Source organism: Ursus americanus, chromosome 18 (assembly GCF_024610735.1).
Source record: "Ursus americanus isolate L20-20 chromosome 18, mUrsAme1.1.p, whole genome shotgun sequence".
NCBI lineage: Eukaryota > Metazoa > Chordata > Mammalia > Carnivora > Ursidae > Ursus > Ursus americanus.
The window spans coordinates 35829869-35855086 of record NC_142144.1 but is presented as its reverse complement, the minus strand read 5'-3'; the positions used below and the strand labels follow the sequence as shown (position 1 = coordinate 35855086).

Here is a 25218-nt window from a genome sequence, read left to right as displayed (position 1 = left end):
GAATGGCAGACATACATGAATACTGCATTATCCCATCAGATACCACTTATGAAATACAAAATAAAATTACACTCCACACAAGTTAATTCCATTTCAGAGGCTATGGGCAATTAGTAACCATTCAAGGACACCCTAGGGAGCCTATACAACCTCATCAAGAAATGAGTATGGATCTTGCCAAAACCACAGACCACAGCTCAGAGGTAGGGGTCTTTAGCAAAGTCAGACTCCTTATAGTTTGAAAAGTTACAGCAAACACCGCCTCATGCTGTTCTCAGTTGTACCCCATTAGCCTGGCAATTAAGAGTAGTTTCTTTGGAATTACACACACCTGGATTTGAATTGCAGTTTTACCTGGGTAAGTTTTTTTCTTCTCCGTGTTTTAGATCTTTTATCTGTAAAACGGAGATGGTAATAGTATAAACATCATAGCGTGCTTGTAGGATTATAGGGGATTTTGTAAAGTAAGTGTTTAGCACAGTGCCTGGCACAACTGATAACTACAGTGGAAGAAAAAAATATGACAAACACTACTCTAAGATGCATCCTTACTGAAGGCCTCTTCTTTTTTTTAAAAAATTTTTTATTATGTTATGTTAGTCACCATACAGTACATCATTAGTTTTTGATGTAGTGTTCCATGATTCATTATTTGCGTATAACACCCAGTGCTCCGTGCAATACGTGCCCTTCTTAATACTCATCACCGGCCTATCCCAATCCCCCACCCCCTACCCTCTGGAGCCCTCAGTTTGTTTCCCAGAGTCCACAGTCTCTCGTGGGTCATTCCCCCTTCTGTTTACCCCCCCTTCATTCTTCCCTTCCTTCTCCTACCGATCTCCCTGCTATTCCTGAAGGCCTCTTCGAGCATCTCTGAATACCTGCTTACCTGGCTTCTCATTGTTTTCACTTGGTAGAGGATAGAGTGGCTAATACAATTAGAAAATAGAAATAAATGAAAGCATAAAAAATTAGTAAAATGAAAGTAAACTGTCATTATTGGAAGGTGATATGATTGTGCCTGAAAAACAGAAGATAATCAACTCAAAAATTACTACTACTACTACTACTACTACTACTACTACTACTACTACTACTACTACCACCACCGAGAGAGAGGGGGAGAGAGAGAGAGAGGGAGAAATGGAAAGAAATTCAGTAAGGTAGCTGATTACAAAAATTAATATGCTGAAATCAAAAGCCTATGTATATACAAATATACAATCAGAAGATATATTGGAGAAGAAAATCCCCTTTCCAATAGCAACATAAAATAAAAAGGAATAAAACATGCAAAACGTTTTTGAGAAAAAAGCTAATCAAATGAAATTAAAACATTTTCAAATGTATAAATGCAGTCTTGAACAAATAGACACACCATATTCTTAGAGATAGGAACACTAAAAAAAATCTTTCTAAGTTAATTTATAAATTAATGTGATTTTTAAAAAAGATTTATTTATTGGGGTGCCTGGGTGTCTCAGTTGGTTAAGTATGGGACTCATGATTTCAGCTCAGGTCATGATCTCATGTGTCCTGGCATGGAGCCCCCAGTGGGCTCCTGGCTCAGCAGAAAGTCTGCTTGAGATTCTCTCTCTCTGCCTTCCCCTGCCAGCTCTTTCTTTCTCTCTCTCAATTTCTCTCTCTCTCAAAATGAGGGAGAAAGTGCATGTGCGAGTGGGGGGGGGCAAAGGGAGAGAGAGAATCCCAAGCAGACTCCCTCTGAGCCCCACAGGGGACTTGATTTCACCACCCGGAAATCATGACCTGAGCCAAAACCAAGAGTCCCATCCTTAACCAACTGAGCCACCCAGGTGCTCCTATATTAATGTGATCTCAATAAAAATACCAATAGGTTTAACTGAGGACAATTAGGCTGATTTCTAAATTTATGGTGGGAAGTAAGTAAATATAGTAAAACTCTCAAAAGGAAGAACTATGATAGCACTGAGATGAGTGATATCAAAAAATAAAAAAACCTATATAGCCTTAATTATTAAAACACTATGGTACTTGTGCATGAATAGACTGACAGATAAATGGAACTAATGAAAATATTCAGAAATAGAATAAATACATAGTAGTATATGATAGAGGTGTCATTTCAAATCAGTACAATAAACATGTATCTTTTATATTTTAATTTTTTAAAAGTTTGTTTATTTAAGCAATCTCTACTCCCAATGTGGGGCTCAAATTCACAAACCCGAGACCAAGAGTTGCCTGCTCTTCCAATTGAGCCAGCCAGGAACCGCTAAACATGTATCTTTTAAATAAATGATTTTAGGACAATTGGATAGCTTTTTCAAGAAAGATGGGTGAATTCATATTTTGTACTATACACTCAGATAAACTTCCAATCAACATTACATCTTATTTTAAAAAATTATACAAAAAGTTTACATTATAAAAATTATACATTAAAGTACTAGAAGAATACATGGAATAATTATTTTAAAACCTTGGAGAGAGGAAAGCCTTCCTAGTTAACTATGAAACCATAAAATAAATGATTATTTTATTCTGCATAGAATATCTTCTGCCATATCTGCATATGACAGAACGTACCATAAAAAAGCCAAAAGACAAATTACAACCTGAAATATCTTGCAAATCTTTTTACAAAGGCTAATCTCCTCTTATATATAAAAAGTACTACTAAGCCAGTAGAAGTATTTGTAAAGGACAGAAACAGTCCATAGAAAAAGAAATACTAGTGACCATTAAAAACATGAAAAGACAGGGCGCCTAGGTGGCTCGGTCAGTTGAGTGTCTGCCTTCAGCTCAGGTTATGATCCCAGGATCCTGGGATGGAGCCCTGTGTCGTCAGCAGGGAGTCCACTTCTCCCTCTCCCTTGGCCTGTTTCCCATACTTGTGCTCTCTCTCTCTCTGAAGTAAATAAAGATCTTAAAAAAAACAACATGAAAAGACATTCAAACTTATTCTTAATAAGATAAATGCAAATTAAAATCACAACAGCAGATTGTGAAAATTCAGAAGTTCAACAGCACACTCTTTTGGCAAAGTGAGGAGAAAGTGACAATCTCAAATTTTGCTGATGGGAGTGCAAAATGGTGCAATCCCAGAGGAGAACAATTTTAGAAATATCGGTTATAAATTGCAAATACTTTTTGCAACAATTACAACTCTAGGAATTATTCTTACATCTAATTCTGTCTTGGCAACAGCTTTTCTGAGGACTCAGACTAACACATACCTTTTTTGTGGGAAATATGGAAAAATAAGAATATATATCCATGTTTGCATGTATTTATATAAAATGCATTAAAAGGATATAGAAGAAAAGAAGTTAAGGAAAGCAATAGAAATGGGGTGGTGGTAATGGGCTGGATGGAAAAAAAGGAGAGAGCAAGAGTTTTGAATCCATGTGAATTCATCTATGCAAAAAAATTTAAAAGGCTCTTGGAGAAATTTTGTAAATTTTCTATTGTGAAATATAGACTCATGGGTAATTGTAGCGATAGTATAGAGGTCCCATGTACTCTTACCCAATTTCTCCCAATGGCTACATTTTACATAATTATAGTAAAATATCAAAACTGGAATTTAACATTGACACAATATGTATATGATTCTAAGCCACTCTATCATGTATAGATTTGTGTAATCACTGCTACCATCAAGGTACAGAATTATCCCATCACCACAAGAGGAAGAAATAATTTGATAATACATGCTAGAGGGAAAGCAGTCAGCTTGGGGTGTTAAGAATTTAGGCCTAAACCTGGGGCTCAGACTCAGAATGACTTGCTTTGAAAACAGCATTTGTATTACATCTCTCCAATGTTAAGTTTGGCTGAGGCTGTAGTCAAACAGATCAATATGGCCTTGTTCTCATTCTCATTCTGAGACTGGCTGAGACATGCTAGGATTTGAGACAAAAAGCTTTATCTCAACTTTATTATGGATACTTTAATACTTCTTCCAGTATCAAGGTGTTATTATGGAAATTAATCACCATTAAATAACCCCAGGTATTAAATACAAGAAAGCTAATTTCTTAGTTGATCCCCAGTTCTGAACATTAAATTAGCCTTAGTTTACTAGGTGTCAGCTCAAATTTCAATACCTATATAAGAGCCAGTTACAATGAATTAAGTTAAAATTCTCCAAGAGACTAGGATAAGTCAACAATACGTAAAGGTTTTGCTGATGGGAATGTAAACTGCAGCAACTGCTCTGCAGAGAAATCTGGCTATAGATATCAAAGGCTTAAAAATGTGCCATTTTTTTGACTCAATAATTCCACTTCTAGAAATTTGTCCTGGGGAAACAGTTAAGCATATGTAAAAAACTTTATTACCTAGTATGGTCATCAAAAGAAATCATTAAAGGATACACTACAATATATTCACTTGATGTAAAAGAAGGCAGTAAGGAGGAAAAGAACAAAAAAGACTTGAGATGTATAGAAAACAAAAACCAAAATGGCCGACATAAATCTGACCATATCAATAATAACCTTAAATGCTAAGGAGGCTGACTCTGTGGCCTGTTTGATTTACTTGTCACTACGAAACCTCAAACCTTGCATCAAAATAAACTTACTGTCTTGAGAATGAGTTAGCTTTTCTGTTTTACTTTGACCTTTATTAACTTCATCCAAAAACCCTTCTTCTTAAATGGTCTTCTCAAATGGTCTTCAGACTTCCTGCGATCAGAATTCTAATAGGTCCCTGATTCAACATGAATAAATCCTGTCCTCTCACTGGCTTGTCTCACTCTAATACCTTTCCCACTGTATCTCAAGGGGTATGCATCTCCCATGCCCAAGCAGTGAGCCATCTAAAAATAAGATCTATTTTCCAAGCATATACGGGGTTACAAAAGAGGACCCTGGGGAATTTGGAGTCTTTTAAAGACTCCCTGCCAAAAATACCCTAAGGAAAACTGGAGTAAAGAACAAATCCTTTAGAACATATCCCAGATGAATACCTTTTTGGTAAGCAAGAGGTATTGAGTCAAACTGTAACTTTTTAGTGGGGAAGCCATAACTTATTTAATTCCAAAAGGAAAATATATGGAAGAAACAAAAATGCATATCACTAAGTGAAAGAAACCAATCTGAAAAGGCTACATACTATATGATTCTAACTATATGACATTCCAGAAAAGGATAAAACTATGGAGAGAGTAGAAAGATCAGTGGTTGTCAGGGGGTGGGAGGAGGGAGGAATCAATAGGCAGAGCACAGAGGATTTTTAGGGCAGTGAAAATATTCTGTGTGACACCATAATGATATATACACATCATTACACATTTGCCCAAACCCATATAATGTACAACACCAAGACCCTTATGTTAACTCTGGACTCTGACTGATGACGAACTGATGTAGGGTCATCAGTTGTAACAAATGTATCACTATGATGCGGGATGTTGATAATGGAGGAGGCTGTCTGTGTGTGTTGGGGGGGCCAGGGGTATACAGGAAATCTCTGTAACTTCCACTCATTTTCTGTGAACCAAAATGGCTCTAAAAAATAAAGTCTATTAAAATTAAAAATTTTAAAAGCAGTAGGCCACCAGAATCTTGGACTCAGCATATTCTGAATCTGTTAAGAGGCCAGAGTTAGGTCAGAAAAAAGCAATAGGAGATGGAGGGAAGTGGGTGGGTGATGGGTATTAAAGAGGCCACTTGTTGTAATGAGCACTGGGTGTGGTATGTAAGTTATGAATCACTGAATTCTACTCCATAAACCGATATTGCACCATATGTTAACTAACAAAAATTAAAAAAAAAAAAGAAAAAAGAAAAAGGGTAAGGTATGGAGTATAAAGACAGAGGCTGAAGAGCAGGCCAAGAACTCTTTCCTTTGGAATTCAGCAGTTTGGTAGCATGTAGCTTCAATGGTTCCATTATTCTACTGTGTGTATCAAGCCCGGTCAACAATCTCATCAGATTAACGTTCTAAGAGCCTTCCTCAAGAAAATGCTTTAGGATGGAAGGGATGACCAGAATGCCATTTGCAGTTGAAATAAGCACCTTTTACACTTTTCCTTGGTCAGTAAGGACTGGCTCCCTGTAGATGCTTCTAAGTACTAAAACAAAATACACATTTTAGTGCTAGAGAAGGACATCATACATAGTCCAAAGCAATAATATATGGCATTACTATGCATTCTCTTGATAAAATTGTAAGCTTAGAAAATCCATCCTTCACATAGCTGCTGTGAGAAATCTCTTAGATTTTTTGAAAGATTTATTTATGTATTTATTTGAGAGACAAAGAAATAGAGAGAAAGAGAGAGTGAACACAAGTAGGGACAGGGGCAGAGGGAGAGAATCTTCAGGCGGACTCTCTGCTGATCGCAGACCCGTGAGATCATGACCTGAGCCGAAACCAAGAGTCTGATGCTTAACCAATTGAGCCACCCAGGTGCCCCTTAGATTTAAAGTACAGATGCTGAGAAAGATGTTTTCTCTTTCCTCTGGGGCTGCTAAACTGGAATAACATAATCCTGAAACTGCCTGCAGCTAAGTTCCTACTGTCCCAGTTTGGCTCATTAGGTGTGATGTTAAAGAGAAAAAATATTTGTGATACTTGTTAAAGAATAATAGGGCAGACTTTACTCAGGGTGACTATTGCAATAGATATAGGGACCACTATAATGGGTTTTGCAGTAGAGGAGAGATATTGGGCTCGACCCCAAATATAACAAGGAAAAGTGGGAGTTTATAGCCGAGGAGTGGGGGGGGGGGTGTCAGTAGATGGAAAATTAAAAGGAAACATCAAGGCTAAGGGAGAAGCCTAGAAAAACAACCTAACAGGATTCTTGCTGAAGGCAGGCCAGGGAGATCAGACCCAACCCGGGGGATGGTAGAAGATGAGGAACCCTATCAGATATTGAGGGTGATCAAATATCAAGGATGGGGGATTCTGGTTAAATTGATTCAGTAGGATTCTTGCTAAAATTGGACAATGCAGGGATAACACAGAAGCTCAAAAGTCAGGGCTTGGTTGAGAAGAGAGTTCAGAGGAGTCTTACTAAACTTTGGTTAAAGAGAGACTCTGCCAGTGAAAGGGGTCACAGAGAGGAAATCAGATCCAAGACTGGAAAGAAATGATAATTTGTGAGTATGTGAACTCAGCTCCACCCCTGAATTTCCCAACTTCCTGTTAAATGAACCAATTAATTCACTTTCATCCTTCAAATTTATTTGAATGAGGTGTCTGTCATTTGCAAATGGAAGAGCTCATTAATCTGAAGAGAGAATTGATTTGATGAATAAGTTTGAGGTGATGGGTAGAAGATTAAAAGCAGTGATTAAATGGCAAAATAAGAAAGTATACATTTCTAAGCTACCACATCATCATACACAATATACAAACTTCCTATATACCATTCTTACTGTGTCCTCAGGGCTGTAGGCTTAAAGGGAGTATTATATAAATCACATAGCAACGTTTGTGAAATTGGGATTCCAGATCTGAACAGTTTTGCTAGATTGGGCAATATAATAGCTGACACTTATTAGATATATACTTTATTCTAGGCATGCTAAATGTTTTATATGCATTATTTTAATAAATCCTACTTCATGGACTTAGAGATATTAAGATATTAAGACCTATTCCAAGGACAGATATCTACTAAATACAGTTTTAGGACCTGAACATAGATCTCTCTATTCCTGAATGCATGCACTTCAAAAAAAGTTTTATTGAGATATAATTCACATATCATACCATATATATCAGATTTGTCCACTGAAAGTATGCATTGCAATGCTTTTGGTATATTCACAGATATGTATAACCATTACCATAGTTTTTGAACATTTTAATCACCTAAAAAAGAAACACCATAACTTTTAGCTATCACCCCTATGTCCTCCCCAACCCCCAACCCTAAGCAACCACTAATCTACTTTCTGTCTTTATAGATTTCCCTGTTCTGGACTTTCATATAAATGGAACCATAGAATATGTTATCTTTTGTGATTGGCTTCTTTCACCTACTATTATGTTTTTGAAGTTCATCATAGCATGTATCAGTACTTCATTTTTTAAAGATTTTATTTATTTATTTGAGAGAGAGAGCACAAGGGGGGAGAGGCAGAGGGACAAGCAGACTCCTCACTGAGTGCAGAGCCTGTCATGGGGCTCAATCTCACGATCCTGAAATCATGACCTGAGTTGAAGTCAGACGCTTAACTGACTGAGTCACCCAGGTGCCCCTCAGTACTTCATTTTTTATGGCTGAATACTATTCCTTTGGAGATACTACATTTTACTTATCCACGCATCCACTGATGAATACTCATTTTTCCACCTTTTGGCTATTATAAACAATGATGCTATAAATATTCATATACAAGTTTCTGTGTGGACATGTTTCATTTCTCTTGAAAATATACCTAAGAGTAGAATTACTGGGTCATATGGGAACTCTATGTTTAATAATTTGAGGAACTGCCAGGCTGTGTTCCAAAGTGGCTGCACCATTTTACATTATCATCAGCAGTGTAGGAGGGTTTCATTTCTCTGATCCTTGCAACACTTGTTGTTACCTGACTTTTTGATTTGAGCCATTCTAATGGGTATGAAGTGATATCTCATGGTGATTTTGATTTGCGTTTCTTTCATGACTAATGATATTGAACATCATTTCTGGCTAAATGTGTATCTTTGAAGAGACGTCTTTCAGATCCGTTGCCTATTTAGAATACGATTGTCTTTTTGTTATTAAGTTGTAAGAGTTCTTTATATATTCTAGTTGCAAATTCCTTATTAAATATATGATTTATAAATATTTTCATCCCGTTCTATGGGCTGTATTTTCACAATCTTGATAGTGTCCTTTGATGCACAAACATTTTTAATATTGGTGAAGTCCAGTTATCGTTTTTTCTTTTGTTGCCTGTGCCTTTGGTGTCATATCCAAGAAATCACTGCTAAGTCTGATGTCATGAAGATTTTCCCCTTGTTTTCTTCTAAGAGTTTTATAGTTTTAGATCTTATGTTTAGGTTTTTGATCCATTTTGAGTTAATTTTTGTATATGGTATAACTTCATTGTTTTACATGTGGATATCCAGTTGTCCCAGCACCATCTGTTTAAGATACTATCCTTATCCCATTGAAAAGCTTTGGCACTCTTGTTGAAAAACAGTTAGCCATAGATGTATGGGTATATTCCTGGACTCCCAATTTTGTTTCATTGATACATATGTCTGTCCTTGTTGACAGTGTAACACACTGACTGTTGCTTTATAGTAAAATTTGAAATTAGGAAGTGTGAGTCCTCCTACTTTATTCTTCTTTTTCAGGATTATTTTAGCTATCCAAGATCCCTTGTAATTCCATATGAATTTTAGAATCAGCTTGTCAATTTCTTTTTTTTTTTTTTTAAGATTTTATTTATTTATTTGACAGAGAGAGACAGCCAGCGAGAGAGGGAACACAAGCAGGGGGAGTGGGAGAGGAAGAAGCATGCTCCTAGCAGAGGAGCCTGTTGTGGCGGTCGATCCCAGAATGCCGGGATCACGCCCTGAGCCGAAGGCAGACGCTTAAGGACTGTACCACCCAGGCGCCCCCAGCTTGTCAATTTCTAAAAAAGAAATCAGCTGGGATTCTGGTACGTATTGTGTTGAATCTGTAGATCAACCTAGAGAATACTGCCATCTTAATAATATCTTCTGATTCATGAACATGGGATTTAAAAAATCTTTACTTAAATCTTTAATTACTTTTCAATAATTTTTCATGGTTTCAGAGTATAAGTTTTATACTTTTTGTTAAATTTATTCCTAAATACTTTATTCTTTTTGATACTATTAAGTTTTGAGAGAGCTTTAGAAGCCAATATTCACAGGTGGCATAAGTAATGATATAACTAGCATTAAAAAATGGTATTAGGAAATTAGAGAGGCAAGAAGACGTATATTATTTCAAGACACACAGGTCTGAGAAGTTATGGCCTTGTGAGTAATAATACTATCATTACATTTTTCTCATGTGTGAATTGTAAAATTAGCCAGCAATGGTGCATATGAAGTAAAGACAGAAAGAGATGGTACATAGACAGTACCAAGAATCTTTATGTGTACTGATATAACAGCAAACAAATATGTAAGTACCACTTTTATACCCATTATCCCAAACTTCATTCATAAAACATTATACCTCACATGGGATCATGAATTTTATAACACATCTTTTAATAATATTACTTACATAATCAGGGTCCGTGAAAAAAATATTTCTGTGGGATGATGCATATCCTCAAGGCGTTTCTGGAGGCAGTACAGTAAAACAAACGGTTAGGAGAATGGGCTTTGGAGTCAGAATACCTAGATTCCATGTATTAGCTATGTGATTTTAGGCAGGTGGTTTAACCTCTCTGTGCCTCATTGCATCTGTATAATCTAAGCAATGAAATACAGTACTTCATGGTGTTGTTGTGAAGTTTAAATTACTTAATATATATACAATGCTTAGTACCTAGCATTTTGTTTAAAAGGTGGATAGCTTTATATTCCCTATTGTTAAGTTTCATGATGGTAAGGGCAAAATAAGTTTGTCTTTGTATCCCCCACAGGATGAAGTGAATTGTATTTTTGAATTTATCTGTAAACATGAAGTATATTAAAAATGTAAATAAAATATTAAACATTTAAAAATAATTTAAATAAAAATCCTCAGCATATCATTTGTATTTCTTCCGTTACTGCTTTGTAATTAGCTGTTAGGGACTTCATGACTTCTGGCATTCTTTTTGTCACCCTCATTTTCTTCAAAGCACCTAGTTATGGTGTAATGCACGTTATAGCCCTCAGAGCCGCTAACGGGGTAGTTTGAGGGATGAGGCTGCAGCAGCAAAGAGTGGGTCATATCAAGGTACAGATTTGCTGCTGGAGATGCAGGACCAATAACCTCAGAAAACAGCGCACAGGACAGTTGGCCAGCCGAGCACTTCGCGAAGGCTCATTTGGACACTCCGCAGTGGGGTACTGCGAAGGTGAGTGCCCTAACGCGCGGGTCGTCCGCCCGGAGGCCTTGACGGGGCAGCTGGGTTTGGCGAGAGAGGGAAGGGCTCGGGCCGAGGCCTCGTGGATGAGTCATTCTCACCTCCCCAGGCAGCTGCGGGCGGCCGGAACGCTTCGCCTCGGCGGGCGGGAGCCGAGAGCCGCCGCGGAGCCCCCTCTCGGGACGCCTCCTCCCGGCCGGCACTGACCTTGCCTCTGGCGGCCCGACTGCCGAGAAGACCCGGCGCCGCAGAGCCGGGCGCTGGTCGGGGGCGCCCACTGCCTCCCGGACCCACAGGTCGTCGGAGCCGGTCGCCACCCTCCTACGGTCCCTCAGCGCCTCAGTCCCAAGCCAGGTCGCCGGCTGAGCCCACAGGGCCGCGCCGCGAGGCGCAGGAGGGCGGGGCGGGGCGCGCGCCCACCGGCCCGCGGAGGTCGTCTCGCGCGGGCGCACGCGCCGGAGCCGCGCGGGGAGGGTGGGTGTGCTTGGGGCGCGCGCGCCGCCGCGGCTGCCGCCTCAGCCTGCTGCTCCGCCCGCGCCGCCTGCTCCCGGCGCTCGGCCCCAGCACGCCGGCTCCCGAGCGGCCATGGGCGGCACGGGGTTCGCGGTGTAGAGTCCGCCAGTCCCGGACCCGCGTCCCGCACCCTGACGGTCCCGGTAAGCGGGGGCGGGGGCGGCGGGGACCCGGCAGGCACCCTAAGGGACGAGTCTGCGGGCCGCGGACAACCCTCTGGGGACCCTGAGGTGTTGTGTGGGAGCCGCCCCTAAGGGAGTCCTTGAGTAAGTGGATAAACCCCCGAGTGTCCCTGCTTCTGCCCCTTGGGAGAGTCCCGGAGGCGGTGCGGGGAGCCGCCCCCAAGGAGGACCCCTGTGTGAATGGAGACTCCCAGGGCTCTCTCTGCATTTGCTGCCGTGGGGAGGCGCAGTGTGGAGGCACTGTCCCCGCAGAGAGACCGTCAGTATAACTACCGGAGGGCAAGGGTGGTCTCTGGTGGTGTCTCAGTGGAAGACCATTTGAGACCATAGCGGAGCCTCAGGAGCCTGCGCGGTGGAGACGGACCCCACAGAGGACCCCTGTATAAAGGAATACTTTAGACTGTGCCCTAGAGCTGCCTGGAAGGAACCTGTGACTGGAAGGAGAGGAGCCTGCCACGGGATCTAGGCCAGGGTAACTCCCCATATGCTCAAAGGACTTTGGCCTTGACCTTTCTGGGGCTCAGTGTGCCCTAAATTGCGTCCCTCCAAGGTGGTCGAGAGGCTGGGGCCCTGTGGGGCTGCTGCCTTTGTCCGTTCCAACCCCCACCCCATTAGAAATTTCATTCTCCGTGGTAGCCCGGGTTGGCTCCAGGCTGAATTTTTGTGGAGGCAGGAACTTCTATTAGAGCAAAGAGAGTAAGGGAAGGGAGGGCCAGTGAGGCCTCCGAAGCAAAGACAAGAGACTTGGGGCCCTGGGCTGGACTATCTGCAAGCAAGCAGTTAAGACCAGGTGGAATAATTGATGCTGGCAGGTCCTGGAGAGAAAGTCCTTTGAAGGAAGGAAGAAAAATGCATGGGATTATTGAGCTCCAGTGTGCTAGGCACTATACTAACTGTATTTAAACATACAGCTCTTACAACAATCTTGTGAAATTATCCCTTCAGTGATAATTAAACTGAATTAATAAAAATTAAACTGAAACTCAGAGATTTTAAGAATTCTGAAAAAGGTCACAAAGCTTGGAATCAGGAAATCTGTTTTTCAGATTTTATTTGGGAAGAGAGAAGCAAGAATGTATGTTTGCTTAAGTTTAAGAGGTAAACTATATAAAACTCTTAGGAAAAAAACAGAGAAATATCTTCACAACCTTGGATTTGGCAATGGTTTCTTAAGTATAACATCAAAAGCACAGACAACAAGAGGAAAAATAGAAAAATTGGACCTCCTCAAAAATTTAAACTTGTACATCAAAAGATTCACTGAAAAGAGTGAAAGGACACCCATGGAATAGGAGAAAATATTTGCAAATCATATATTTGGTAAGTGATTAATATCTACTATATATAAAGAACTCCTACAAGTCAACACAACAAAAACTACACGCAGTTCAAAAATGGAAAGGATGTGAATAGACGTTTCTTCAAAGAAGATACATAAATGGCTAACCAGCACTATTCTCAAAAAATGGAAAATAATGGGAGGATATGGAGAAATTGGAATGCTGGTACATTGCTGGTAGAAATGTAAAGTGGTGCAGCTGCTGTGGAAATGTTTCATGATTCCTCAAAAATCTAAAAAGAATTTTCATATGACCCAGCATTTCTACTATTTAGTGTATATCCAAAAGAAATGTGATATGGTATGGAAACTGGCCAAATTACAAATTTGGTAGCTCTCTCCTGTGATCAAAGAAATTACACAGTTCTGTAGTATTGGTTACCTATCGTCATCCTGCTAACCCACCAATCAGGTTCCATCTCTGAGGAAGCACAGTGGATATGATGATTTCATGATTACATTGTTTCTAGAAACAAGTTCTGAAGAATTGGTTTTCTCAGACCCTTCTGGCCCACGTTGAACTACAGAGAGGATACTAACCCTGTGATCTCAAATAAACTCTTTGCTTCCTCCAACCATCTTTGCAGCATTTCTTTAAGAAAGATTTATTCAAAACTTGTTCTGTGTAAAAGAGTGGAAACTATTCTGATTGTTCCTCCTTTCTGAACTCAAAGAAGATCTGGAGCTCCTATTTCTACCTGTGAAACTTACTGATTTTGGTTGTTTTCTCCACTTCCCTTTTCAGAGGTTTCTTTTACTTTATTACTTCCTGGGGGACATCCCTCCCCCTTTTCCACAAGATCACTGTTAGTTACATCTTTGAGCCTTTCACAGATATCTGCTATTCCCATATCAAAAATCAAATGAAGGCACAAAAGGGTAACTTACGTTTAATATGTATGATGAGATGGTTCCAGCCTATTAGGAAGGCTGCAGACTCTCCACAGCTGTGTGTCTTTATAGAATGAGCTGAGGGAGAGGAGTTACCTACATGCCTTCTTCCCTGTTTCTTCCCAAGCTCATACTATGGAACAGTCCCCTCTTCATCCTAACTCCACTTGCCCTTGTAAATAATCTCACTGAACTTTAAGCAGGGGCTCTGCAGAGAATGGGTGTGCCTTGCACACACACAGACTCCATACTACCTACATATACCTGTCAGACACTTTTACTTTCATGGCTACAGCAGTGTATTAGTTTTCTACTAGTCTGCAACAAGTTACCACAAGCATGGTGGCTTAAAATAATACATAATTTACGATCTCACAGTGTCTGTGAGTCAGGATTCCAGCTCAATCCTCTGTGGTCTGACAAGGTTGCAAAGTATTGGCTGGGCTGTGTTCTCATCTGGAGGTTTGAATGGGGAAGAATCTTCCAAGCTCACTCAGGTTGTTGGCAGAATTCATTTCTTTGTGGTCAAATGACCAAGGACACTGGATTCTTGTTGACTCTTAGCTGGAGGCCACACTCAGCATCTAAAGGCCACTTACAGTTCCTAGAGGGTACATGGACTTTTCCAACATGGCCACTTTTTCAAGCCAGAAAGGAGAGTCTTATGCTAGAAGATGGTCTTATATAATGTAATATAAGAGTAGCATCCTATTACTTTTGTCATCCTTCTGTTAATTACAATTAAATCACAGTTCTGTCCATACTCAAGAGGATGGGATGACACAAAGCATGAACATCAGGGGTTGGGAACATGGGGGAAGCCATCTTAGAGACTTTCTCCGCAAAGAGTACCAAGGAAAGGTTTAAGTTGTCATCTGCTCTCATTTCTTCCATTTTGTTCGACTGAATGGGCCTATTTTACTTTCTTGTCCCATTGGGATTTACCACTACTTTCCCCTGGCCCCTGAAGTTTTTTTCCAAGCCCTTCTCAAGTTACCACAGATTCTTCAACATTCATGTTGTCTCTATGATAATATCTTCTGTCTCTCTTTTCTAGTTTGATAAGGACACAGAAAACCCCAATTCTACTTATCAGCTAAAGAAGAAATCATTAAGCATAACTTGTGGGGTATTTCAGAATTAATTTTCTTTTTAACCTGGGTATCTCTCCTAGGTCTTCTTCCAGGACATGGAAAGCACTTTTTTTCCCCCTCACCATTCATTTGTTTTTAATCATTGCTAGTTATGGTTGGGAGAGACAACCTACTATGGGCTCTTAGCATTCCTGAATATTTTTACTGGGTATGCCAAGAATGTAGGACACTGACTATTTTCCAGGCCGTTTCTCAGAATTGTATTTACAACAAGCAACCTTGAAAGATAAGGCAACATCTCTCCCTGGACAAAGATCAGGCTTGCTTTTTCTTCCTATAAAAGAAGTGAAACCCCAAACCTTAGCATTCCTCTCCTGTAACATAGCCCACTGTATGAGTAGGCACCTGTCATAGATCCTGTGCTACACCCAAGGCATTTGATAGACATGGGGAACTGATACAAAAAAGACATGCTAAAGTTCTTTCTGTGGCTGTTCTGTGAGTAATAAAATCCTTGATATCTCACCCAGGAGTCTTGTGTCTTCTGCCAGCATTCACGAAGCAGTAATAGGATATCTTATTAACTTAAAAACAGAGTAAAATCTAGGGATACCTGGGTGGCCCAGTCGGTTGGGCATCTGCCTCTTGATTTCGAGTAGGGTCATGATTTCAGAGTCATGGGATCGAGCCCTGCATCAGGGTCCATGCCCAGCACAGAGTCGGCTTGAGATTCTCTCCCTCTGGCCCTCCCCCAACTGGTGCTCTCTCTCCCACCTAAAATAAATAAGTAAATCATTTTAAAAAATAGAGTAAAATCCCAGCCCCTGCACAGGTCTTGACTATCACTACCACTTGTTTTTCTAGAGGTTAAAACTGATTTTGTTAATTTCTCAAGCACCTCGTGCATATTTTGGAGTTTGTAGCCCTGAACCAAGCCCATCTCTTGGTCCCCAGGCCAGGCTGGATGTAGACATTGGGGAAGGCAACACAAGCTTGGATGGCTAACATCTGAATTGTGAATGTCCACCAAAGAATTGCAGTCTGTTGGGTGAAGATTTGGGCTTGGTGAACTCCTGACAGAGCCTAAGTAGTGTTTGACAATCTCTAGGGTGGCAGGGGTGCAGAGGAGTCCTATGCTAGAGGTTCTGGTGCTTGGTGTTGAGAAGTGAGGGGTAAGTGGATTAGGGAGGTACGATGGCTGACTTCAGCTTTATATCTGCTGATGAGTTCATTGTGAATATACCCTTTCGCTAGATTGATATCTTAAAGTAGGGGGAGAGGAGGTGTGCTAATTCACCCTTATTCTCCTCCGGTGTCAGTAGGTCCACTATCTATTTAGTAGAGGCAACAAGGCCAGGCTCTGAGGTAGAGCCCCCAGGTATGATTGTTTCAAGAGTCTGGAAATCCCCACATCCCTTTAGGCCCAGGTCCTAGGCACATTTGCTCCCGCCTGAATGGGGGTTACAGGGCAACAGATGCTCCCAGCTGGACATGAAGGAGCCAGGGAGGGATATAGCGGGAATTTGAGCTAGAGGCTGGGCTAGTCCCAGAACAGGGCTTGGAGTGGGGTGGACCCCTGTAGGCTTTTCTGTCTAAGAAGGGTCAAATGGTCTGGGCACCTTAGTGCTCCTGGGTTCCCAGCTGAACAGACAGCCCTCCAGGGACATCCTGCCCTGATGACTATGCAGATGTTACTGAAGGAGCTACTGAGTTCCTGGAGTGAAGACGACCCATACTATCATAAGTATGTGATATTCGTGGGCCTAGTGGAGGTACAGACATTATTCAGTGTGTAGCTATCTAGGGTTAGGTAACTGCTTAGAATAGCATTGATGTAGTTGGTTACAGATTGGAGGTAGACAGTGGTAAGCATAACACCAGGTAAAGATTTTGGGAGTAATACCCACCAGCATTATCTTGAAAGGTCTGCTTTATTCTTCCCTTAGGGACTGTGTCTGCTGAGAAGCTGGGGGTCAGGACCTTGCAGTAAAGTGGGGACACTCCTGGGGATGGGGATGGGTGTGTAGGTGAGGGATGGGGCTGCTGAAGAGGGCAGTGGACTCACTTGCTGACCTTGTCATTTCTTTGAAAGCCCACAGCCAAGTTGCTGAGACCAGGGGTATGCATGTGAATCCAAGACTGCCCTTATTAAAGGACAAGCAATGAGACAGAAATTAGAAAGCGGAGTTTAGAGGAGAGAGAGACAGGCCTGGTTTAAAGTGTTCCAGGAGGCTTTATGGAGGAGAGCAACTTTGAGGGATGAATTTGGACTGCATTTGTGTTTGTAGGCCTGCAAGATGGTCTGTATCTGTTTGCAAGCGTGGAGACTGTCTTTGTGCCTGCATGTGTGCCTGTGCCAGCATCTGCTCCTGCATGTCTGACTCAGGATGTTCTTGAGTCTGAGTAGGTGTGTTTCCTGACATGTCTCTGGGTACTCTGAATTAGTTTTGGAGTGGCAACATTTATGTGTGTCTTTGTGTTTATGTATCTGTGTGGCTGGATATCTGTGTCCATGTGTCTCTGACTATGTGTGGGATTCTGCTCTGGCCTCTCACTTTACCCTGCCCCTCTCCCCTGACACTCCCCAGCTGCCAGCGTCATTTACCGCAAGGAATGGCTTCCGTTCCCTTCCCGCCGTCTGGATTCCCATGGGTCCAGCTGCCTGCCCGGGGTCCTGCCCCTGTGGCCTGTGTAGCAGGCTCGACCTTGGGAGCGATACACTCTGGAAAGCCCCCAATATGCTCCTTGCCTGGCCATGGACCCAGAGAAGTTACAGTGGAGAAGAGGGGCAAGGCAGGAAAGGGGGGCACTTGGCAGAGCCCACCCCTCCTTCTGGAAAAAGGGATCTCCCTCTGGCCCCTTCCCAGGCCCCCTTTCCCTCTCCATGCTCTCATCCAGACCAAGTATTCAGGGTCCTGGCCTCACTGTCTCTGGGGATAGGAATGAACAGTCCTCTGCAGGCCCAGTCAGAGCCATAGGGATCTGGTCCTCTGTGTCCCCCAGCACCTTACACTCCTGCATTGTATTCATTCCTCATCTCCCCACCTGAAGTCCAGGCTGTCTTCCCTTCTTTCCTCTTCCTACATTGGACGCAGCAAATGTTCTTGTTCTTCATTCTATGACAGCCCCGCCTCTGCCATGGGCCCCTGATGCAGGTAGAAGGTTAGGCTTTGGGTGGCTGGGAAAGAGCAGAAGCCCAGCCCCCTCTCACGTGGTGCAGAGAGTAGCATCTGTGGGGTTTATTCCTGTTCTCATTCTGTGTTCACTGCTCTCCCTGGATGAGCTGTGGTAAGCAGGTATAACAATGAAGCAGTCACGGTCTCTATTCTCTAGGACTCAGTGCTTGACAGGAGAAGCGATTTTGTGGAGAAGCCACTTTCCTCTACTGCAGGTGGTCAGTTGCATGAAATTCTCTCCGTAGAATTCTTAGGTGTCCTCTGCAGAGGTCAAGGGAAGGGCTCCAGAAGGTCAGAACCTTTCACCAGGACATGTGACTTCAGAGGGCCAGAGGTGAACTCCAGAGTTCCTGAGCAAGCACTGATATATTCTTAGCATCTACCATCAATTCTGGAGTTGTAAATGCTTGAGTTTCTATCCTCCAGGGGCCTTTTACTCTGATTTTACCTCTCTTGAGCCTAGGGAAAGCTGGAGGGTGGGGGTTGTGCTAGGGTTATGGGATGGGATGAACAAGGCTTCATCCCTCAAGAACACGAGTCACAGGCTCTGAGCCTGTCTTCTCTCAGCTCTTGACTTTGCTGAAAACTGAGAATCCTGAAGGCGTTTGTTCCGGCTCATCTTTATGCCCTCAACCCTCTGTTGTAGGACTTTAGTCAGCACTATGAACTCACACTGCTCTGGGACAGGTAGGAGCCTGTAGGGACCATGGGAAGGACCTGTTCCACCTAAGTCAGGATGTGTGCATATTAACCTTGGCTTCCCACATGATGCTGCTGTGACCTTTCTGGGTCATTCCCTTCATGGTGCCTCCCCCTTTTATCTCCTTGCTCTGTGGCTGTCTGCCCAACTCCCCCCAGGCAGGGAGGATGTGCCTGTCACAAGACCTCCTATGATCTCTGGGGATGCTTTAGGAAAACACCTGGAGAGTGTTGGCTCAGCAGGCCTGGACTTGTGCCTCCTCACCCTGAGGGTCACAACAGTAGGTGGGCCCTCATCTAATAGGCAGAGTCACCATTCATGCTTCTTCCCATCCTGGCTTTTCTGCATCCTGTTAGCAATGGACACATTGTGGTGAGTGCTAGGGTCCTATTGTGGAAAAGTCCTGCCACCACCTCTTAGTTCGATGGGATGTTGGGTTCCTTAGGAATCAGTGAGGCAGAAGCACCCCACAGTCCTTCATGCCATATCACAGGGAGACTACGGCACTTCGTGCACTTCCTCTAGCTCTTGGCTCCTGTGTGGTAGGGCAGAAGGTGGGAATGCAGAGGTTTCACTTTCTGGGAAATGTGAGATATCCAAAACAGATATCCATCCCATCCACTCAGGGCAACCTTATTTTTCTGCCTTCCAGTTCTCTCCTCCCACCCCCTAACATCCCTAATCTCTGAACACTAGGATGCTATACCTGCCCACTTTGTCTCTAGCTTCATACACTAGGCTCCATCCACACATCTAGAACTTCTCTGAAATCTCTCCCACTGCCTCAATCATCTGAGAGCATCTTTATACACATGATCAGCAATGGAAACACATTTTTACGCCCCCTGGCCTTTCTGTTGGACACCTACTCCATAGGCTCTAATAGTAATTTGCCATGGTAACTTCCAGAATCCATCTCTACCTCCAGATTTTGGTTTTGGTTCTCCATACCCCTCCCTCCATCCCTAGCTCCTCCATCCCTAGCCATGGTCTCTTCCTTGTTCCTCCTTTATCCATTTGGGCCTTTGCCCACACTCTGTTGTATGTGAGGGACCAACCCACCCACCCTTCCTTCCTTCCTTCCTTCCTTCCTTCCTTCCTTCCTTCCTTCCTTCCTTCCTTCCTTCCTTCCCTCCCTCCCTCTCTCCCTCCCTCCCTCCCTTCTTTCCCTCTCTTTCTCTCTTTCTAGATTTTATTTATTTGAAAGAGAGAGGGAGAGAGGGAGAGCGCGAGTGCACACAAGCAGGGGGGAGGGGCAGAGGGAGAGGGAGAAGCAGGCTCCCTGCTGAGCAGGGAGACTGAAGCTGGGCTTGATCTCAGGACCCTGGGATCACGACCTGAACTGAAGGCAGATGCTTAACTGACTGAGCCACCCAGGCACCCCACATGTGAGGGAAACTTTCTTGTAAGCCATGCTGTCTTTCCTCAATGCTACTTGCTATTTACCACCAGTGAAGTGGTGCTTTTAGCAAAGGCCATCTTTTGGACATGGGCATTTGGTCCTACCTCATACTTCTACACCACCTCATTACTCCAGCAGTTCTTTCCTTGCTCTCCCTTATTATCAGTTTATCCTTCCTGACTGCATCATTTCAGTCAACATCCAACATGGTATGTCTCTTTTTCTTCCCCTTACATACTATTTTCCATAATGGCTGCACCAATTTAAATTCCCACCAATAGTACACAGAAGTTTACTTTTCTCGGCATCCTCACCAACATTCATCTCTTGTCTTCCTGAGTATAGCCATTGTAACAGGTGTGAGGTGATATCTCATTGTGGTTTTGATTTGCATTTCCCTGATGATTAATGGTATTGAACATCTCATAGTTTACCTGTTTGACATTCAAATGTCTTGTTTGGAAAAATAGTCTAATTCATTCCTCTGCCCATTTTTATTTTATTTAAGTTTTTATTTAAATTTCAGTTAGTTAACATACAGTGTAATATTAGTTTCAGGTATAGAATATAGTGATTCAACACTTGCATACAACACCCAGTGCTCATCACAAGTGTACTCCTTAATCCCCATCACCTATTTAACCCATTCCCTCCCACCTCCCTTCTGGTAACCATCAGTTTATTCTTTATAGTTCAGAGTCTGTTTCTTAGGGGAACCCTCCTACGTTTTTGGTAGGAATGCAAACTGGTGCAGCCACTCTGGAAAACAGCCTGGATATTCCTCAAAAAGTTGAAAATAGAGCTACCGTACGACCCAGCAATTGCACTACTGGGTATTTACCCCAAATATACAAATGTAGTAATCCAAAGGGACATGTGCACCCCAATATTTATAGCAGCAATGTCCACAGTAGCCAAGCAATGGAAAGAGCCCAGATGTCCATCGACAGATGAATGGATAAAGAAGATGTGGTATATATACACAATAGAATATTATGCAGTCATCAGAAAAATGAAATCTTGCCATTTGCAATGATATGGATGGAACTAGAGGGTATTATGCTAACCAAAATAAGTCAATCAGAGAAAGACAATTATGATATGATGTCACTGATATGTGGAATTTGAGAAACAAGGCAGAAGATCATAGGGGAAGAGAGGAAAAAATGAAACAAGCCGAAACCAGAGAGGGAGACAAACCATAAGAGACTCTTAATCTCAGGAAACAAACTGAGGGTTGCTGGAGTGGAGGGGGGTGGAAGGGATGGGATGGCTGGGTGATGGACATTGGGGAGGGTATGTGCGATGGTGAGTGCTGTGAATTGTGTAACACTGATGAATCACAAACCTGTACCCCTGAAGCAAATAATACATTACATGTTAATAAAAATAGTTATTAAAAAAAAGATTTTATGTATTTGAGAGAGAGAGCGTGTGCACGAGTTGTGGGGGAGGGGCAGAGGGAGAGGGAGAGGGAAAAGCAGACTTCCTGCTGAGCAGGGAACCCAACTCTGGGCTCCATCCCAGGACCCTGGGATCATGACCTGAGCCGAAGGCAGACACTTAACCAACTGAGCCACCCAGGTGCCCCTGTATATGTTGATTAGACAACTTAGAGGCATGAGACTACCCCGTAGAGTAATGATCTCCATGGAGGCAAGGCCTGTGTCTTGGTGATTGTCTTGTCTGGCATAGTTCTTGACACACATTAAGTACACAAATATTTTAATTGTCAAATGCAAGATGCCTCTCAAGGTCATTTTTATTGTGACCCTTTTATGTGACCCTAGGGTCCTCCTCATCAGGTGAGTACTTCCTCCTGTGGCAGGACCCCACAGACCATAGCACTCATCACATTGATGTAATAATTTATCTGCTTTCTCAGGCCAGACTTTGTATTCAAGTCTATAAAGATATTACCATGCACCACCCCCATCCTAAGCCCTGGGGATATGAAATACTATTGTAATTTTTTAGGAAAGAAAGGATGAGAAACTGAACTAGGAGCAGAGGCAGTAAAAAGAGAGGAAAGGGGAAACCTGAGAACTATAAAAATTAGAACCCAGTGATTTGATGTATGGTCTGAGCAAAAAAGTGGGTGTATAGTGATACCATTCCGTGACATTAGAAAGCAGTTTGGTGGGGTAGAGGATGTTTGGAAACTTTGAATTAATCTGCATTGTTGTTGGAGCAACAATTCAATTCTTCCTATTGGCTATACAGTTGGAGCTCATAGGAAAGACTAGAGCAACAAAGTGACTTTGGGAATCACCAGTATATTAACAGTAATTGAGTTTTGGGGTATGGATGTACAGTTGTTCCCCTTTCCCAGATAAAGAAATTGGGGCTCAGAAATGTTAAATTGTCAATGTCAGAATTAGGATTCTAACTGATTTTTTTTCACATTCCATTCTTGTGACTTTGGCCTTAAAATCTGCATTCTCTCCAAGGGTCACACATTTGGCTTGAAAATTGTAAAAACACATGCTTAAGGATTTTGTAATGTTTTTCTTGTGTTGTAGTTTTGCTGCCCTTTATTCATGCTTATCATCTTTCTCTGAAATCATTCTCTTGTCATTTCAGTCAGAAGTTTCCTTCTGAAGGTGACCCAAATCTTTTATTCATACTTAACCTTATATTGAGTGGAATAAGCACAACCTTCAGCTATGCTTTTCTGCCGTATCCTCCTTAAGGGCCAGGATTCCAGTCTTTCTTCCAAGGACACCATACCTACCCCAACCCAGTTAATAGGAGAAGATAGGACAGGTCCAATCATACCTTCTTGGGAGGTCAGGGAACATGAGTCTGAGGGCCACCATTAAAGAGATTCACTTTGTGGCCAGGGCTACAGAGGCTGTGGTGGTGCTGGGGTTGGGGGTGGGAGTGCAGGTTGACTGAACAGGAAGCAGGAAAGAGCTTTGGTATTGCCTTAGTATGGCAAGTTATTGGAGAGGCCTCATAAAACAGATCTGTAGGAGGAACTTCATTTAGTCTATGTGTGAGGGAGTGTGTAGACAAGATATGGTCAGATCTAAGCTTGCCTCTCAGTTTTCCTCTTGGGTTTCTCCATTACATTCCAGGGGTTTCAGAGAATTTCATGTCATCTTTCCATTAACGATAAACAGATATTACTACGAAATAGCCAATTATTGGACATTCCAGAAAGATAGAAGGGGCCACACTCCCTGCTCAGTGCTGAGCAGCTTATCTGCTTTAGAGCCTCATGTATGGCATTAAATTCTGGATCCCTGTCCACTTTCCATGACTGTTTAATGGAACAGAACCCTACAAAAGCCTAAAGGTTTTTTTGTTTTTGTTTTGTTTTGACAGTCAAAGTGAGTGGTGCTGTTGCTTTCTGAAATGTAGGGGGACATAATAAATGGGGAATGATGACAGGCACCGAGGGCTGGAGTGGGCAGACTAATTGGTGTTATCTTTGGCTGGGGAGAGGACAAGAGTCATCTTCTGAGGGGAAGACACCAGGCATATCCTGGGAGAGTATACAGCTGAGTTCATCATCATACAATATGCATGAACTATACATAAATATGAATATATATACACTTATATATGTGTATGTATATTCAGGAAGGCAAGACTGGTGGAAAAAAGGAAAGTAGAGGATTGCAGTTGTAGGTTCTATAGAAATAAGACATAGCAGTGGGGCTGCGTACAAGCTACTGGCAGTACTTGACATGACTGCATGTGTTTAGAAAACCACTTCTTTTTTTTTCCTAAGATTTATTTATTTATTTATTCGACAGAGAGAGACAGCCAGTGAGAGAGGGAACACAAGCAGGGGGAGTGGGAGAGGAAGAAGCAGGCCCACAGAGGAAGAGCCTGATGTGGGGCTCGATCCCACAACGCCGGGATCACGCCCTGAGCTGAAGGCAGACGCTCAACCGCTATGCCACCCAGGCGCCCCTAGAAAACCACTTCCGTTTGTGGTTCTTTCCCAGCAGCGTCAATACTTAGCCAACCATTCTTAATCACACTAAGGGCAAATAGATTGAAGCTCAGATTTACTCACCTACTTCCCCGAAAAGCACTTGAACTTTGGGTTGGCTTCATGGCTCCAGGCTCTGCTCCCTTATCATGCCATGGTCAGGAACAGTCAGCCTCTGTCCCAAGTACTCAGACCTCCATTTACACGCTCCCCCTCCCTGATTCTCTCTCTGCTTGCCCTTGGGAGTGGGGACAAACCCCTCTTCATGGTCTACTGTGATCTTCATTCCAAGACTCACTCATTCCATGCAGCTGGAAGGCAGCGGATGCAGGATATAAGCAAGAGGGTTACAGCAGCTTCCCAGATGAGTTCTCCAGAAAGATCTTGCCAGTAACCAACAGGGAGCAGAGGAGGGGAGAGTCTATCATTTGCTTTTGACATCCTGTCATATTAGCTACATGCTTTTGATGAACACAAAGTACCTCCTCAAGGTTGGAGCGCTGTGGCACTCCTCTAAAAACCTCCCCTGCAGACTGTGGGCCCTTATGGAAGTCATCAGTGAATTCTGCCTGTGCGATTCCTGGCCACTCCTTCTCATCACTACTATCCTCATGTCCACATTGATCTTCTGGGCCTAAGGACACCAGTGGGAAGTCACGATAGAATTCAAACTGGACCTTTATTTACCTTACCTCCTTCTCTGCTCAAGCCCCTTTATCCACAGTCCAGGGTGGGCTGGGAGGAGTTGTGTGGAATGCCGACCCAGCTTAAGTGTGGGTTAAAGCTCCTTCTCTAGACGGCAAGGACATTTTAGCCTCCCCCCATGCCTTCCTTAACACACCACACTGGAGAGAAGGAGGAGACAGACAGCGCTTTGCTTAGACACAGAGAGTATATTTTGGTTGATACTCTGCTCCACCTGCACATTAATGAAAATGACAGTAGCAGTCCTCTTCAAGGGACACAGATGTTGGGGGAGGC

The 25218-nt window shown here is 42.7% G+C and overlaps 1 pseudogene across 1 annotated transcript; it reads right to left on the bottom strand.

The window, feature by feature from the left end:
- Positions 1-1108: 1108 nt before the first annotated feature.
- On the bottom strand, positions 1109-14551 carry LOC148108590 (uncharacterized; annotated as a pseudogene). The gene is made up of 5 exons (XR_015727241.1): positions 14519-14551; positions 12229-12368; positions 11096-11929; positions 10202-10260; positions 1109-2907 (listed from the first exon to the last, which is right to left on the bottom strand). The product of XR_015727241.1 is annotated as an uncharacterized LOC148108590 (transcript).
- Between the last annotated feature and the right edge of the window lie 10667 nt (positions 14552-25218).